Below are 447 nucleotides of genomic sequence, written 5' to 3'. Positions count from 1 at the left end.
ATAATAATAATAATAATAATAATAATAATAATAATAATAATAATAATAATAATAATAATAATAATAATAATACTGTTTTGCGCAACATCCTTAAACAAACCTTATTCAGGGACCGTTTGAGCGGGATGGGTTACTCGACCTGAAGAAAATTCTAACTGGGCCCCACCTGCGAGGTCATGCGCTGTTTATCTTGATGTGAGATCACCATGTCGCGCACATATGATTGTGATGCACGTGCCTGGCGTACCCTTATCAGACGGGTAGTCATGATGGGTATACTGGGCTTCGTATATTTTACCTTAGTGTCACTTTGATGGCATGCACTGCTCTCTCACTCAATAATAATAATAATAATAATAATAATAATAATAATAATAATAGCAATGATAATAATAATAATAATAATAATAATAATAATAATAATAATAATAATAATAATAATAATAA

General features: G+C 29.3%; 1 protein-coding gene across 1 annotated transcript in view; it reads right to left on the bottom strand.

Annotated features, from left to right (window-relative positions):
- LOC106882365 (epidermal growth factor receptor) overlaps window positions 1-447 on the bottom strand; it is a 205829-nt gene that overhangs the window by 185865 nt on the left and 19517 nt on the right. The gene's annotated exons all lie outside the window — the stretch shown is intronic.

This window comes from Octopus bimaculoides, chromosome 10, assembly GCF_001194135.2.
Source record: "Octopus bimaculoides isolate UCB-OBI-ISO-001 chromosome 10, ASM119413v2, whole genome shotgun sequence".
NCBI lineage: Eukaryota > Metazoa > Mollusca > Cephalopoda > Octopoda > Octopodidae > Octopus > Octopus bimaculoides.
Note: the sequence above shows the minus strand (reverse complement) of the source record. Positions and strands in the feature narration are given on the sequence as shown.